Source organism: Schistocerca nitens, chromosome 1, assembly GCF_023898315.1.
Source record: "Schistocerca nitens isolate TAMUIC-IGC-003100 chromosome 1, iqSchNite1.1, whole genome shotgun sequence".
Lineage (NCBI taxonomy): Eukaryota > Metazoa > Arthropoda > Insecta > Orthoptera > Acrididae > Schistocerca > Schistocerca nitens.
In genome coordinates, this window is record NC_064614.1 from 667110994 (window position 1) to 667129536 (window position 18543).

Sequence of the window (18543 nt, forward strand, 5' to 3'; positions counted from 1 at the left end):
GACATCTGCTGAGACATGAGGGAATCACTTCCATGGTACTAGAGGGAACTGTCGAGGGCAAAAACTGTAGGGGAAGACAGTGATTTGAATACCTCAAGCAAATAATTGAGGACGTAGGTTGCAACTAGTGCTACTCTGAGATGAAGAGGTTAGCAGAGGAAAGGAATTCGTGGCGGGCCGGATCAATCCAGTCAGTAGACTGATGACCAAAAAGAAAAGCAGACGGTACAAAACTATCGTGGTGAGTCACTTGACGCACGATGGACCAACAAAATTCTCCACAGGGTTTGCGCCCATCATTGTGCACTAGAATGTGCTCTGAGTAGTTGTAGGTGAGGAGATCCGCTGACAGGCGACTCACACGATTAACTAAGATCAGTGGAGATCGGGATCGGCGGGGAGATACGTACTTCCTCAGTATCAGCAGAGGTCGGCACTCGTCCCTAAACGACGTACGATGAGTGGCTGCTGCGATCAGAGCAGGTAACTTCAAACTGAAGACTGAGGACGATCGGCAACTGATCAAAGAGCGACTCCCGATGTACAACAGCCGTAGATCGGCTGTGCGGCGACCTAAATAAGCGGCTCGTGGATAAGTAAAAGGTACAGCACTGTAAGGTACATTGTTGGTGGCAGCAATGATGTGCCACTGCAGCGAACCCGGCGGCGAGACCCGCTCAACCAGGACGCCTGGTGACCACTGGAAACTGCAAGGAAAACCATCCTGACTGTTTATGTGTATTGTGGATAGTTTATTAGTCCGCTAGAGTGTCGTTTGCGACTGGAAGTGAGGCCGCTTCGGTCGGCTTGTTATGAGTTGTTAAGTGGTATTTTACTAGCACACACTGAACCACTTGACAGCCTATGCACAAGCACCTTGAAGTATTTAGTGGGACCCACTTTCTTTACTCGCCGTTCTACTTGCTTACTGTAACGTCACCGCATGTTTACGATAACGGCCAACTGCAATAATATCGTGGTCTAGTAATAACTGACATCAAAGGATTCCGTGTAGCGACAGGTGTCAATGTCGGCTACTAGCGGGTTACTGTTGTAAGATGTGTGGTTCGACCATAGCCGCTAGGCGTAAGATATTAGATTCGCCAGTAGCTGTCTCCCTGATTCACCCAGTCCACCCGATCGTTCATTACCAAATATGTGTCGAGATGACAATAAAATAGAAACAAAAGGAGTTTTGTGTTCACCGTTTCAACAATTCTGGACGAAGACACGCGAAGTTTCAAGACACTGGGTAAGGGGGATCCACGACACTCTTCTCACCCACGTGCTTGTTGAAGAAGTAGAGTGCTGTCTTCTCGCCGTGACAGCGTATAGTTGCCTATTCCCCCCCCCCTCCTCGTCCACCCCCACATTTACAAAGTGTCACACCAGGAGTGTTTAGCTGCAACATCTGGCTTTCAAACAACACGCGATTCAATTGCTGCGAGCCCTTCATGGTGGTGAAAACAATGTATACAGGTTTTTAAACTCATTCTGCGAGTGTAAATGGATTATAATACGTAATTTCTATTCACGTTGAAACTTGTCTGTCACATGTGCAAATTTGACTGCTGAATTGTGTCGCTTGGTATTAATTCGCAGGTACACTGCACATTGCAAAGGTACCTTCAATACCGCGCTATCGATTACGGCTAGCACTGCTACCTTTGGCACGTTCAGTGAGGTTGCAGGAACTAGCTGTTTGAGTTAACAGTTCTGCAGCTCATTGAAACTATAGCACGTCTCGTAGCTAGCGGCGGTATAATTACGTACGTTTCCCTGCTCAGGGTTCTAGTCTCGACGGTCTGCTGATGTTGGTCGGTGGATGGTGCCATACCGGGGGTGAGATGTTGTATGGTAGTGTATAAGTTATGCGCATTTGCAGTTAGAGTCTCCAGATCATTCACAAATACCATGTGGTTTCTCGTTTCTTATTATAAAGCTTTAAGCGGATATTTTGAAGGAATCTTTCCGGAATTTATAGCACGTTTTCCATTTTAAAATGTTACCTTTGGCGCTTTGTGAAGAGCATGGTCTTCAGTGCATAGTTCAGAGTCGGTTTTCTATTAATCGGTCCGAGTAGTAGAGCATTAAACATATCATATCCCCAGCCAATGAGCTTTATTTAGTGTTTTTCACAATATCTAGATTTTATTTTGTTTTAAGATTTGTCATGAACAACGTGTTTTGTCGTTCTAAAGTTAAGTGTGTCATCCTAGCTTAACTTTACGTTTTGGGAGTAGTTTTCCCACGAAATGGTTCAAATGGCTCTGAGCACTATGGGACTTAACATCTTAGGTCATCAATCCCCTAGAACTTAGAACTACTTAAACCTAACTAACCTAAGGACATAACACACATCCATGCCCAAGACAGCATTCGAACCTGCGACCGTAGCGGTCGCGCGGTTCCAGACTGTAGCGCCTAGAACCGCACGACCACCGCGGCCGGCTCCCACGAAATATTTTTGAAGTCATCACTACACAACACACACACACACAAATACATAATTTAGTATTATAAATAGTGTGCAACGCAGCATGTTGTGCCGGCCGGTGTGGCCGTGCGGTTCTAGGCGCTTCAGTTTGGAACCGTGTGACTGCTACGGTCGCAGGTTCGAATCCTGCCTCGGGCATGGATGTGTGTAATGTCCTTAGGTTAGTTCGGTTTAAGTAGTTCTAATTTCTAGGGGACTGATGACCACCTATGTTAACTCCCATAGTGCTCAGAGCCATTTGAGCCAGCAGCATGTTGTAAATAAACAAGCAAAACAAATACACAGTAGATTTTTCGTCAGAAAAGATAGACATTTTCTTAATTGTTGGTACGGGCAGCATAACATTACTATGAAACTACGATTAACAACATTCATATCGTCCTACACAAGCTTTTCAGAACGGAAAGTAAGTGAAACATAGACTGAGCTGACGTAGTTGCAGTTCATCGGTTTATACAGACTGTCATTACGTTACACCTTGTATTTATGAGTTATGCTAAAAGAGTGGACGGAGCATGAGCATGGCATACAACAGAGTTATAAGCAGTGTAATTCACACTTTTCTAATGTATAATCAGATGAGTGTTACGACTGGTCTGGTTCACGCTGTTGAATTAACTATTTGCTATGTCCATCAGAAAAATGTTGCAGAATGTAAGTCATTGCTGCTCTCTCTCATATTTTCTAAATAGTGCAGTCAGATAACTTTACTACATAAATTCATGAGTCTATACTTGGTATGTGAGAGGATATTTCAATTCAAGGCATATTTACGATTTTACTGTTGTACGATGTCCGTTTTCAGAAATGGACAAGAAGCGTACAACGTTTATTGTTCAGTGACTTTTCATGTACATGGAAACTCTCAAAAAGTAAGAATACCATACGTGAGCATGAGATGGGTTCTGCTAATATTCATGTGCTGTGCCCTGTTTCTCAGGAGCATATTCACGGACCCTTTTATTTCGGGTGAGACGGTTACAGGAATAAATTACGTAGAATGTTAAACTGATTTTTTGACATATTACTAGTGCTCACTGTGTATTTGGTATCTGATGAAGACAGAGCAGCACCGTATTGGTATCTGCGTCTCAGAGATGGTCCATTGATAGTTCGATCATAAGAGGCGTACGTATCACTTATTGTTCCATTGATCTCCATGACAGCTTGATTTCATGGCGGTATTTTTTAGGAGGCGCGTGAGGGGAGGCCGTGAAAGGCTCCATGTACGTGCCTCCCCTTCCAAAACTTTACCTAAACTGGAATGCCACAAAGCACCCACCGTCGTAACTCCAGACAAGTTCATGGAAGTACGGGATGAGTCTGACTCTTGTCCGGGTCAGTGCTGAATTGTCACTCTCCAGTGGAATGTCTGCCGGATTGAAAGTTCCTGGAAGCTTAAAACTGTGCACTGGACCAGAATTCAAACCCGGAATGCTTGCCTCTTCCGGTCAGTTGTTCTGACGAATGATCTATTCGGGCACGACTCCATGAGCTGTCCTCAAAACCTCCACTTCCACAAATATCTCTCTCCTACATTTGAAACTTCACAGAGGAACTCGTGCATGCCTTGCAGGACTAGTGCAATGGCCATTTGGAAAGTAAGGAACTTGGTTTCTCCTGACATTTTTACTCCAGACAAGATGAGGAACCTTAACTCACAAAATATTTTGATCTCGTACCTACTTTTCTACATAGTCACCTTTCAAATTTCAAAAATATGTCGTTGCGCTCTATAAGCATTCCTATGCGTTTTACATACTTAGTTGTTACAAGTTTCGATCCAGTCAAAAACGTCCCGTTTCATTCCTTTGTCATTTCCATATCGCTTTCTGCCCGAAATCTCATATTTACGAAGAAGGTGATAATCAGTTGAAGGTAAGACATGGCTACAACGCGGATGTTCAAAAACTTTCCACTTAAACTGACGAAGGAAATCATCCTTTATCGCAGCAGAATTCGGGCAAAGGTCTCGTGGTTAAGTACAGTGCTGCTGAACAACAATCTATGCCGTTTGTTTTGAATGGCGCGGCTTAGTCGGTGAAGTGTATAATAGTTAGGTCGCTGCATTTATGCTGTCTCGTCTCGACGTAAAGTCAATGAGTAGGGCGTCTTTCCAGTAGTGAAACACTGAGGCTGTAATCCTTTTGGTACTCAGAGATTGTTTGGCTTTGTGCATTTGTTAGAGAATGTGAAAGATGCCATTCCATTGACTTGAAATTTGTTTCTGTACTTTTACTCAAAACCCAGATCTCGCCAACACGGACAATGTGATTAAAAAACTCCGAATCAGTGCAGATATCTTTCGTTGGTTTTCGTGTTTGTCTAACTCTGAGAAACATCCTTTACACACTTTTCTTTAGCCAAAATCAGCACTAATTGATGAAGAACCGATTTTGAAATTTCAGGAACACACAAGCTCAGATCGACAATAGTGAAACGTCTGCCATGTTGCATTTTTCCTCAGTCCTCACCTTTCAAAACAACCTGATCGTTCTTCATCATTAACATTCGTTCGTCCGCCATGAAACATGATGCACATTCGAAATGAAGCTTCATTCAATTACATAAATTTCGATTATGTGTAATTTTCGAAACGGTGGACTTCACATGTGCATTCATGGAACGTATTACACTACAAATCTCGCACAAGGACGGGTTCGTTAATTTCGTCTGGCGCCAACGATTAGGAAGGGCTACGACACGCTGGTGGTGTACGGGTAATAGAGGAGGAGAGAATTCTGACCTCGTTGGACTGTGAGGCGGCGAGATGCTACTGTTTCCAACAAAATTGCAATCTCGAGTAGTTTTTGGGGTGGTTAAAGCCCTCCGGGCACCGGGGGCGGTGGTGGTGGTGACGGTGGAGGAGGGGAGGCTCTTTCCTCACAGAAAAAGCTGCATTTTACGTCAGCACATTCCAGCAATATTAAGGTGTTTTTTCCTCGAAAACTCCGTGACATAACGGGCGTTACTTTTCCGTCATCCTCCCCCTCTCTCCCCAAACCTCGAGGCGACGATGATTTCGAATGAACAGAGAAACTGTGGGGAGAGTGTCTTTGACGGGATATAGCGGGTCCGAACTTATGAATTATTTGCTCAGTGAACGATCTGGAGTAATGATAAGTTTAAGAAGAAGAAGTACTTACCAAATGGAGATGTCATTTGCCTGAATATGATATGAGTAGCTACGGGAGGTACATGACTTGTGAGTTCAAAATTATAGTATTTGGTAGTTAAAACTGTTGGGCAGTACCCCATTATTGACTGCGACATTATAAGGGAAAGTCGTCTCGTATATTGCCTAAATATAGTTGAGGATGAGCGAAAATCCCATGGATAGGTACCTGGGTATAGATGCGTAGATAATGTGCTCCCATTTATTTACTTTTCTGAATATTTCTAGTGGAACAGAAGAGGTTGGTAACCTCTGACATGAGGTGCTACAGAAGTACATTGTGCTGATGGAATAAAGAATCTCAAGCTTATCCTCGTAATCGCCAAAGAAAGGAACATAATGAAAATGCAGACAAGAAGAAAAGACAGGATGATAGGATATGCACTATGTGATCAAAAGTATGCGGGCACCCCCTAAAACACAGGTTTTTCATACTAGGTGCGTTGTGATGACACCTACTGCCAGGTATTCCACATTAACAAGCGCAGTAGTCACTAGTCTCGTGAGAGAGCAGAATGGGGCGTCCGCTGATCTCACGGACGTCGAACGTGGACAGATGATTGAGTGCCACTCATGTCATACGTCTGTACGCGAGATTTCCCCACTCCTAAACATCCCTAGGTCCACCGTTTCCGAAGTGATAGTGAAGTGGAAACGTGAAGTGACAAGTACAGCACAAAAGCGTACATGCTGACATCGTCTGTTGACTGACAGAGACCACCGACAATTGAAGAGAGTTGTAATGTGTAAATGGCAGACATCTATCCAGATCATCACACAGGAATTCCTAACTGCATCAGGATCCACTTCAGTTACTATGACAGGCGGGAAGGGAGAAAACTTGGATTTCATAGTCGAGCGGCTGCTCATAATCCACACATCACGCTGGTAAATGCCAAGCGATGCCTCGCTTGATGTAAGGAGCGTAAACATTGGATGACTGAAGGTGGGAAAACGTTGTGTGGAGTGACGAATCACGGTACACAATGTGGCGATCCGATGGTAGCATGTGCGTATGGCGAATGGCCGGTGAACGTCATCTGCCAGCGTGTGTCGTGCTAACAGTAAAATAAGGAGCTGGTGGTGTTATGGTTTGGTCGTGGTTTTCATGCAGGGGGCTTGCAGTCCTCATTTTTTAAAACGGCACTATCACAGCACAGGCCTACATCGATGTTTTAGGCACCTTCTTGTTTCCCACTGTTGAAGCGCAATTCAGGGATAGCGATTGCCTCTTTCAACACGATCGAGCACCTTTTCATAACGAGTGTGTACACGACGGTAATATCCCTGTAATGGACTGACCTGAATCCTATAGAACACCTTTGTGATGTTTTGGAACGCTGACTTCGTGCCAGGCCTCACCGAACGACATCGATACCTCTCCTCAGCGCAGCACTCCGTGAGGAATGGGTTGCCATTCCTCACGAAACCTTCCAGCAACTGACTGAACATATGCCTGTGAGAGTGGAAGCTTTCATCAAGGCTAAGGGTGGGCCAACACCATATTGAATTACAGCATTATCGATGGAGGGCGCCACGAACTTTTAAGTAAATTTCAGCCAGGTGTGCGGGTACTTTCGATCACACATTGTATATTAAGACATTATGGAATAACTAGAGGGAACTACAGATTGGTGCAGCAGCTCTCGTCGTCTGAAAGCTGTCCAGGAAGAGAAACGATCAGTGAACAAGCGTGTACAATAAACGAAAGCTTTACTTAACTTGCAGCTTTGTCCAAGTGTAGAAAACTCTGTGCAAATGAATATGAGGCAACTGAGTCCATTTAATACAGCAGCAAACAAGGATGAGGCTCTCTGAACTAATGCACAAACGATGGTGTCGGAGCCACGACTAGGTGACGTCTACATAGAGCCACATATTGAAGTCGCCATGGGTGCGAGTGGGCTTAATGATGCCACTGGCCATCCTGTATCGTGGTAGCAGAGGGTGCCCAAGGTACGGTGCTGGAGGCGTGGCTCAGTGGGCATGCTCTGTTGGGTCCACCAGATGCACAACTACTACCAGCATCTGATGGAAACTCGCGTTGTCATTGCCAACATTGCGACACTTGTGAGCTGGTATGATAGTGTGGTATCACAATATCCAACAAATGATTGAGGACATAGGCTGCAAATGCTTTTGTGAGACCCGAAGTTAGCACAGGAGAGAAATTTATATTGGACTGCATCAAACAAATCAGAAGACTGTGGATTCAAAGTAAAAAAGAATCAAGTTCTTGTCAGTTTGTGTTAATAATTTTAATCAGATTAAATATCAACGACTTTTTATTGTGCTTCGACATACATACATATAATGACCTGTTAATAAATATACTGAACCTTCCCCCACAGACATTACACGCTGTTTGGAAGGTGGATTCCGTGCTCTGACATGAACAGCAACTTCTAGGAATTAAAGCCTACTACCTTCCCTATTAGGCACTTTTCTTTTTTTACATTGTATTACAGAGTCGACAGGTAACTTGGCCCTGTACAAACCCTAATGCAGAAAGCTCGGACGTTATGGAGAATAACTGGAGATACTAGCATGATAAGGGAACTGTTACTTGAGAAAGTCTACGTACAACCAACTGCCATTTTCAGGTAATCATACATGATGAAAAGATTAGTTTGTTTGAGAATGATCTTCGTACTTCAAGAGTGACTCGAAGTAGCGTATCTGCCTCGTATGTCTGTGCCAACCCAATGCATTTTTCAACCAGCATTTAGACCACTGTAAGAGCGTCCAGAGCAGCTCTCACCAAAACATATCGTCTTCATTTGTCAGATTTCGTTCTGTTACAAAGTGTAAACATTCATACGCGTATCCTCATCCCGTTGAACTTTTCCGCAGTTACGAACGTTATGACCAACAGCGGCCGCAAGCGGCGGGTAAGAGGGAAGGAAGCAGACGTGTTAATCTGCGAGCCGCGGCGTTATTTATCGTCCTGGCGACGCAGCGCGCTAGAGCTCCGCCGGCGGGCAGCGCGGACCCGCATTAGCATCCACCCACCTACTCCCCCACCCTGTCCGCCGGACCCCACCCTCACCCACACCACCCGTAGCAGCCCACACACGTACACGCACACACACACACACACACACACACACCCACACACACGGTTAAACCTTCAGCTGCTGCAATCAGCGGCGTGGCCGCTGGGATTAGTAGCGCCGTGGCATGCGGGCTGCCGACCAACAGGCGCTGCAGAGTCGATAATGCAGCCGGCGCCGATACCGAACAAAAAGCGGATGCCGGCCGTTGCGTGACTCCCGGTCCCTCCCCCCTTCCCCTCCACTCCTGGCAAGCACGCGATTAAACCGCAGTAATCGCGTCCATATACGGCCTGCAAAACTCGTCCGTGTAAGCCGGAAAATGGGCGGACGAGGGGGACGAGAAAAAAATTTTGCTGCCCCCGTTCTGCTGCTACCCAACACAAAAAAAAAGGCTCGCAGTCATAATGACTCCCGGAATACCATTGTCATGTAATCGGACGGCTGCTGTACATTCTGTACGTGAAATTGTCTCGTATTATCGTGCTAATCCAGTTTGCAGCGAGTGAAAAGAAGAATCGTAGCCATAGTTGTGAGACTTGAACCAACCGCTTAACAGCACCGAAGCAAAGTGTTTATGCCTCCGGTATACGCAAGAAATTTTTGTCTCTTGGGTAGAAACTGCGGTAAGTGTAGTTCCCGAATGCAACACGCAGAAAAATTAATTGGTCCTTCATTGGTATTAGACTGCTGCATGTTCAGTGTGGAGAAAATAGCCCATTTTCTGCACGCATTTCATGTTATTTCCTGTCCATTCTTGTTGCCCATGGCGCGTACAAGAAGTGAGCTCCTCTTCTTCCACAAGTCTGCGATTAGTTCGTTTATTGTTATCAGCGCTCATTATTCATTCATTTAAAATGTTTATTAAACGTTATTATTTCTCTAAATGACTTAGTGCGAATATCTTCATTTATTAATATTGCTCAAATATTTTCATTTCTTGCAGCCCCACATTTTACACGTTGAAAAGAACGTTTTGCCGCAGTCATCTGTTATGAAAATCGGTATTATTGCCGCCAGCTTCGATTGTTACTATAGCTCGCATCATGATGGAAGTCGGCCCTATATTTAGCCCTTCTGGGCACGCCCACCATTAACTGCTAGTAGCCAATGAGATTCATTCTCTTTCCGTGCGGTTAGCCTCGACTACCAGAATGTCTGTAGCACGTGCTGTGCTTCCGCCGTATTTTGCGACAATCTAATTTCATTCATAGAGCGGCCAAATTAATCATTGAGATGTCGATGTTACTTTCTTGTAGCAGTATAGCTGTGAAAGAGTATCTGTAAACGTCGTAGTGTGACTGAAATGTCATGTGACGGCTACAAACGTGAAGTTCCTCCAAACCAACGTCAATCAAATTGCGAACCTATGGAGTATCATCTTAGTTGTGCGACTAGTTTCGTGATTTCCTGTCAGGAAGAACACTGTATGTAGTAATCGACGGAAAATCATAGAGAGAAACGGAAGCAATAGAAGTTATATTTGGCGTTTGCAATGAAGTGTTATATGTGCTCTTCTATTCCTGACCTATAAACGATTTAGGAGACGTCTGAGCAGCCCTCTTTGACTATTTGCAGATGATGCTGCGATTTACCGTCTTGAGTCATCAGAGATTAAAACAAATTAGAAAACGACTTGAGCAAGATATCTGTATGATGAGAAAAGTAAATATTGACTCTAAATAATGAAAAATCTGAAGTAATCCGCATAATTACTAAAAGGAATTCGCCAAATTCGGTTTACAAGATGAAACACACAATTCCAAAGACTGTAAATTCAATTAAACACCTAGGGATTACAATTACGAATAACTTAAAACACAACTATCATTTGGAAAATGTTGCGCGGAAAGGAAACCAAAGACCGCGATTTATTGGTGGAACATTTAGAAAGTGCAACAGGTTCTCTAAAGAGACTACTTACACTATGCTTTTCCGCCTTATTCCGGAGTATTGCTGTCAGGTGTGAGATCCACAGCAGATAGAATTAATGGAAAAAGATCAAAGAAGGGCAGTTCGTTTTTTATTTTCGAGATATAGGGAAGAGACTGCCACGGATATGATATTCGAGTTGCGGTGGCAATCATTAAAACAATAGCGTTTTTCGTTGTGATACGATTTTATCATGAAACTTCAAACGCCAACTTTCTCCTCAGAGTATAAAAATACTTTGTTGGCGCCCACTTGCATATGGAGAAATGATCATCATAATAAAATAAGAGACATTAGAATTCGCAAGGAAAGATAAAAACATTCCTGTTTCCTTGCGCGGCGTTCGAGAGGAGAACGGTAGAGAAACGGGTTGAAGGTGGTTCCATGAACGCTCTGTCTGACACTTAATTGTGAATTGCAGAGCAATCACGTAAATGTAGATGCTTCACAAGCAGTCGAGGAGGTTTATGTCCCGCATTTATATCTTCTTCAAATTTTAATCTGAAACCGATACTTCTATTTTTGACATTTTCAAAACTCACGAACGAACTGCAGAAGCACGTGTCGGCAAGGGAACTGTACATAGAACAGTCAACAAAAGTGTCAGAGCTGTACAGATAATAGTAAACAAAAGTGTCGGAGCTGTACAGAGAATAGTAAACAAAAGTGTTGGAGCTGTAGAAAACTCAGGAAATTTTGTTTTCACGTCGCCAGAAAATAACTGAAATCGCGAGAAACCTGCAACACAAACAGATGGTTTTGACGAAGATGTTTTAAAGAGCTCCGTGTTTGAAATCTATATCAGAAGGAAATACCCAATATCACAAAAATTTGTTACAGTTATGCCTGAGCAATGTAAAGAATTTTAAAATACATTGGTTTTTAATATGTTAAGAAGAGAGTTTTTAATTGAAAGAAGTGACAGAAGCAGCACAAAGCACGTCCGTTGTAAAGATGCACGATACAAGAGGAGGAGGTCGTTCTTCTCCTTGATGAAACCTAGATGAATCAGAATCGTACCATGAATACCTGCTGGAAAATGAGTGATAGTACTGGCTTCTTTAAAGTTCCTGCATGCTGGCTCTTCTTCTGGTTTAGTTCCTGATATTAAACTTGTATTAATATGTAACAAAATCAGTGGTGACTACCATTCGGAAATGAACGCTGTCACTTTCAAGAACTGATTCGCTGAACAATTCTTGCCACGCCTAGCTTCGAAGTCGGTCATTCTAATTACCGTGCCGGTTATCATTCAGATGTTACAGAGAAATGACCAAGTACGAGCACCTGGAAAGGGGATATTGTGATCTGACTGAAAAATAAAAATATTGCGGACAATATAATCGAGGCTCGTGCTGAACACTTGCAGCTCGTTCATTTATAAAATTACGTGAGAGAATGTACAAATCTGACTATCTTGCATGTGAATGTGGTCATACAGTTTTGCGTTTTCTCACATATTACTGTCAGTATAATACGATAAAATTAATTTGCGCACAGGTTACAAGCTGTGTGGGGAAAATAACAAAACTTACAAGATAACATTCACTGAAAGGCCTATGCTTGAAGCAATAGACTGCACCCCACTTCAGCTTGAGCACACTGTGTGTGTGTGTCACGCTGAAAGCTTTCAAAACTAAGTCTTTCACAGGGAGGTGAAGGTGAATAAAAGCCTTGAACATATAATCCTAAATTTACATTCAGATGGTTCGGACATGGACCCAGATAGTAGATGGTATTATGATGTAGACTTTGAAACAATGTAATGATTTTTCCTCGTTTTAAAGACTCGTGGTTTAAAAACGATTTTGTCAACATATCTACTACATACACTGTACATGAGAACTTCCTAGATTTTATTCAAAAATGGCTCTGAGCACTATGGGACTTAACATCTGAGGTAATCAGTCCCCTAGAAATTAGAACTACTTAAACCTAACTAACCTAAAGACATCACAAACACCCGTGCACGCGGCAGGGTTCGAACCTACGACCGTAGCGGTAGTGCGGTTCCAGACTGTAGCGCCTAGAACCGCTCGGTCACTCCAGCCGTCCCTAGATTTTATTTGTTAGGAATATGTAGCCTGTGAAGTATTCAGGCTACAATGTTCCACATTTTGCCCAAGGATAAGTTAAGCTTTTCCCAGGCTGTTGTATTAATTGTGAGAATACAGCTAGATAAATTCGTCAAAAATTCCAGCATTCCGACACGTAAACTCCAGTCATTTTCAGAGCACGAATTGGGAAATGTCTTAAAATGAAAGGGAGGATTACCCGCCGAGAAATCGGTGATATAGACGTTATCAGTCAGCATTCCGTCGCGTTATTCACAGAATATAGTTACTTGTTAGCTTGTTCAATGGATCATAAATGCGCTCTGCCTCTGTAGAGTCAAACGAGTTAGTTTAAACTCATGATCCCTGTTAACACCGAAAAATATGATAACATACTGACAATTTTTATCATCGTCTTTTGCACTAGTGTTTGCTACCAGTAATTCTTTTTCACGCATAGTGGTTTTCACTGAACAACAGTTAAACACAACCACAAATGTGCATTACACACATTTAAAAAACTATATGGATTAGAAGGAGTTGTCACACAAATACAATGATTTCGGTTTGAGTTGAAGTTTATTTTGTCACATATTACATTTTTACTTCTAATAAAGTCCAAATCAATATAAATGGCAATTATTGCAACTAATTTCTGTTATCTTGTTAGACAATCGTCGTTTTGAGAAAAATTGCTCACAAAGCTCCATCAGCTGTTCTCGCCTTCCGAAGTCTCATAGACAATTGCAGTGGGCACAACCTCGAGACTAAAAAGTAATATTTCTGTCATGTAGACGAATGATCGAAATATGTTGTAAAATGTATTATCTCCTCATAGATTTGAACGTATAATGCGATGTACTGAAGGGAGATGAACATGACTGTTGTCCGCAGCAACACAGTTCGGCAACACGGACTTCGTTTGCCCGCTCTCTGCCGCCACGCAAGCGCAAACCTAATCCCCTCCACGCTTCCCAATCGCTCCGCCTCTATGCGCGGAAGCGCCATCGTATGTAAGGCAGGCTATAATCCTCTCGACGCCTCAGATGTACTGTGCTGAGGCGGAATTTTTTATGGCTGTGCTGCTCGTCAGAGTCTGGTGCCTGTGCTGAGAGACGGCGTTCCACACGATATGGAATATTTATCATATGAACTTTCGATAATTGTTAGGTGAAAAAATTTTATTTTTGCACATACTACAGTCTGATACATCCACTTGACAAAGACCTGAATACGTTTTCGTTATCTGTCATACTTACAACAATGCATAAAAAATTAAGTGAAACACTGCACAAAACTGTAAAGAGTTTGCTGAGGTAATAAAGTTTGGTTGTGGTTGATTTTATATCATGAATCGGTCGCTTTTGAAAGCGCGTAAGTCAAGAAAATTCAATTAGTGGGACGTTGAGGAAAAGCATTTTAGAAGTAAATTACCTGGAAGTATTTAGTCCTGGACATCATAATTTTCACATTTAGTTATCTAACTTGGTGCTGTACCTCAAACCTGCATGAAACCATTGGCTAAAAGACGAGGAGGAACCTAATGTAAAACTGATAATTATCAATATTACAACAATCTAATGCAGTGTAAGTCTTTCAGAATCACACAAAAAGAAGAAAACTTTAATAAAAATGCAAACTATTGCAGTATATTACAAAACAACATGTTAAATTGGAAATCATTACTTTTCAGTTGCTTTTTGCAGCAGTATTACATACTGGCCAGTTAAAATTGCCACATAACATGTGCTTATCTTCATGTGGAATATAACGCTTCATGTTATTCAGGTCTTGCCTTTTTTCACTGCAATTGGAACTGTTCTTGTGGGGTACGCCAATGACTACGGTGGAGAAACTGATAGTTTCTTAGATGACCTGAAGATTATGTTGTTTATTTATCCATCTGTGTTACTGGAGTTGTTTGCAAAGTTAATTCCTGAGTTCTAGGCTTGTTCCTTGTTTCTTCTGAAAATGTGGGTGTGCCGTGATGTGGCTCGCGTTGGTGCTGTTTGTAGGTTTCTGTCATCTGTTGCAGGCCAGACCATATCGATTAGCTGACATGGTTGTCGTTGGTTATCTTCTTCTCGTGTTGCCTGGCGATACTTGGTTTCGCAAGCATTGGTTCAAATGGCTCAGAGCACTATGGTTCAACAATGGTTCAAATGGCTCTGAGCATTATGGGACTTAACTTCTAAGGTCATCAGTCCCCTAGAACTTAGAACTACTTAAACCTAACTAACCTAAGGACATCACACACATCCATGCCCGAGGCAGTATTCGAACCTGCGGCCGTAGCAGCCGCGCGGTTCCAGACTGTAGCGCCTTCAACCGCTTGGCCACCACGGCCGGCTCAGAGCACTATGGGACTTAACTTCTGAGGTCATCAGTCCCCTAGAACTTAGAACTACTTAAACCTAACTAACCTAAGGACATCAGACATATCCATTCCCGAGGCAGGATTCAAACCTGCTAGCGTAGAAGTAGCGCGGTTTCAGACTGTAGCGCCTAGAACCGCTCAGTCACATAGGTCGGCCGCAAGCGTTACCTGTCCGCTAGTGGCAGCAGCGGCGGTTATCGATATGTAGTAACTGTGGCCCTCTCTTTGTTGTGGCGTCATGGTTCTTCCAGGCGGGTCAGTGTGCTGTTCGGGTGGGGACTCAGGAGGAGCCAGGTCCGCGCGGTGCCTGAACACGCCGGGACCGCTGGCGGCGCGCAGGGACTTCCAGATCGAAGCCCTGTGGTCACGAGGGTACACGACTTCGTCGTAAACCAGATCCTGCAAGTTTTAAGTTCAGTGTATTTGGATCCAAGAAGAAAAACCTCCACCATTGTGAGACCTTGCGTTTCTTTAGTGACTTGGGTTCGTGTTACTGCTCGTAGTGTTCAGATGGTTCAAGTGGCTCTGAGCACTATGGGAGTTAACTTCTGAGATCATCATGCCCCTAGAACTTAGAACTACTTAAACCTAACTAACCTAAGGACATCACACACATCCATGCCCGAGGCAGGATTCGAACCTGCGACCGTAGCGGTCACGTGGCCCCAGACTGTAGCGCCTAGAACCGCTCGGCCACTCCGGCCGGCCTCGTAGTGTTGCCGAGGCGAAGAGCAGCGAGTGGAGTGCTTGGGGAAGGCGGAACTGATTAGCTTTCCAGCACCTCTAATTACTATTTATTGCGTTCAGTTTGTTACTATTTGTTAAGTTCAACCAGCGGCATTTTTTCCTGCCTCGTAGCCACTAACACTCCAGTTATGTTCTCTGGGGGTTAGTGTATGTAACGACAGTGCACGTTTCCTCGCCTTGCAGCTGCTGTCCAGTGAGGCGTGTGGTTTTGACAGCTTTCTTGATTGTAGGTTGGTTGGCGACTCTTCGACTCTGATGGTACTGATTCCTTTCTCGTTCCAGGCGCTCTAAGCACAGTATTCTGCGGGCGGAGTCAAGACTGACGGTTCTGATTTTGGTGTATTTTTAGATCTTTGCATTTGCTTCATTGGACGTCAGATAGCCTCAGGAAGATTATCGTTATTCATTCGTTAGACTCCCATTAGTCTGAGTTACCATCTTGTGAAGTGAATGCAACTCGTGGCTGCCTATCTCATTGCTCGCAAAAGTGTTTTTTTGCCAGTCCTACTCAGAGATCAATTTCTGGTGCACCGTCTGTGACTGGCCCTTGTGTTTTATTATTGTTGTTGTTGTTTTATTGATTGTTTCTAAATTGATTGTGCTACCAAGTTTACCATCATTTTGTCTCACCTGTTTGGTGATCAGTTGCCTGTCTTTCTAAATTAACTTTGCTATTGCATTGCTGTTTTACAGTATGTTTGTTAATGTTTTTTTATAATTGCCGTTCTTGGCGTTAAAGGCCTTCAGCCGTGACTGTGGTTACTGGCCTTAAGATTCTAATTGGGATCACATTGGCTTGTTTTTAAAACATTATTTGCAGTATCTGTATTTTATGCTCATTTGGTAAATTGTAACGCACTGAAAGCACTATTAATTACATAGCTGTTTATTCATTCACTAATAACGTGTTATATCTTTATATATTGTTGAGTCTGGAATTACCGTTTTAAAAATAAATGTGTGTAATTGCAAAAGGGAACCAACAGTAACTGAATACGGGCCCGTCCACAATCGTAACCGAATCCTGCCCTCCTTGACTTCCAGGTCACTGTGGGTTTCTCATTGTGTTTCGTTCACCAGTTCTTCAAGACTAGAATCTGAGATGCTTTGGTTTTGTTTACTATGAAATTTACTATTATTTCGCTACTTTGAATAATATGTTCTATAATCTGATGGAAAGAGAAAATTCTGTCGCACCGACGAATCTATTTTAAGATAATCACAAAATCTGTCGCAAGGAAGAAAGCTATGCCCTCGCATATGTTAATATTGCTTTATTTTTTTGAAACGGTCAGAATCAGTAGCTGATGGTAAGAATCTGCGAAGGGGTTTGTTCTGACCACGACAGTTATCGCTGAACATGCTAAGCTCTGTGATGCTTTTTGGTATAGACTTTATACGGCCAGATATAAAGGAGTAGACTTCTTAGAGCCCTTTCGCCATTTCATTCATGGATGAATGTAATTTGAGTTTGAGCCTCTTCTTACATCATGAATAAAAAAATACACTGCAATTTTCAACAAATAAAGTAGGTTCTGTTATGGCACTTTCGGCAGACGTGTTTCGCACATAACCAAATGGTAATGATAGCACATTCATTTCCCCTCATGTTTCATATTGGAGAGCTACGTATAATTTTGTCTTCTTATGCTGATGTGTTATCAATTCTGCATCTGCTGTTTGTGTTGCTACATCACTGAGAATGGATGTCTAAGTTTTAGTTTGAGCTCGTCACAGATACAGCAGATATCCACCAGTGGTCATCCAAATCAGCTGTCAATTTGCCGCATCGTTCCCAGAGTTGCTCGACGTCCTTTAGTTTGGAGCCGACTGGAGGATCCCAACAAAAGGCTTAATCGACTCTGTAATTTTCTAGATCTGCAAATTTCTAGACCTTCGTTATCGTGTGGGGATTTGTAAGACTCCCCTTGGCAGGTCAGGGATGCACCACAAAATGGAAGCAGCTACTCGGGTAGCAGAGTACTCGTGGAGTTAACATGAGTGATTTTAGCCTAGGCAGTAGTCTGAGGTGCTCTAATGAACACTCGCCAGTCGACAGGCAGCAAGGGAAGTCAAATGGCGTTCAGAATAAATACACTTCGACTATCACAATTTTATCAGTAAACTATTGCAGTATTCGTAGAAAGGTTCTGAAATTTACTGCCCTCCACGAAAGTTCTCACGCTTAAAATATTCTTGGGACCGAGAGCTCGCTGAAACCCGAAGTGGGAAGCTCTGAGATATTTAGCGAGTTGTGGAACGAACATCGGAAGGACATATTAGAGGCCGTAGGAGGGGGGAGTATTCATTTCAGTCGACTATAATATTGTCTCTACTGAGGTCAAAGTTGACTGTGACAGTGAGTTATCTAGTCGCTTATAAAAGATGTAGGTGAAACCAAGTAAATTGTTGGATGTTTTTCCCTACCAACCGATTCTGCTGTGACAGTTATACAGTCATTCAAATAAAGTCTTTGGTGAATAGCGCGTAAATACCCAGATCATGCAATACTGCTTGGAGGCGACTTTAACCTGCCGAATATAGACTGGGATGTCTATATATCTATGGATGCATTACGGGGGGGTTAGAGATAAACAGTCAGGCGAAATTCTTTGAACACGTTTTTTGAAAACTGTCTTGAGCAGCAAGCTCGGCGCCCACAAGCAATGGGAATATTAAAGAAACGGGGACTAGCGATCTTGACGTCA